Here is a 304-nt window from a genome sequence, read left to right as displayed (position 1 = left end):
GAATTGGGACGAACCTTGCGAGGTAGTGAAGCCATTGCGGAGAGTCAGTGTCGCAAGTCGAAGGGGCTAGGCGCTTAGAGCGTCCACAGTGGGCGACCAAACCCAAATTTTTGGTCAAAAAACGTGACGCAGTGGAACAGACTAAAGATCAAATTCCAGACTAAACCCAAATTTCGGACTATATTTGGTCTTGAATCAAGACCAAAACCAAATTTGGTCGAGTGGAGTTATAATGTCCGTTTGGAATGGGGCGGAGTTATAATATTCGTATGGAGTGGAGCGAACAATTCATCAACCGCGCCAT

This window comes from Papaver somniferum, chromosome 2 (assembly GCF_003573695.1).
Source record: "Papaver somniferum cultivar HN1 chromosome 2, ASM357369v1, whole genome shotgun sequence".
Taxonomy (NCBI): Eukaryota; Viridiplantae; Streptophyta; class Magnoliopsida; order Ranunculales; family Papaveraceae; genus Papaver; species Papaver somniferum.
Note: the sequence above shows the minus strand (reverse complement) of the source record.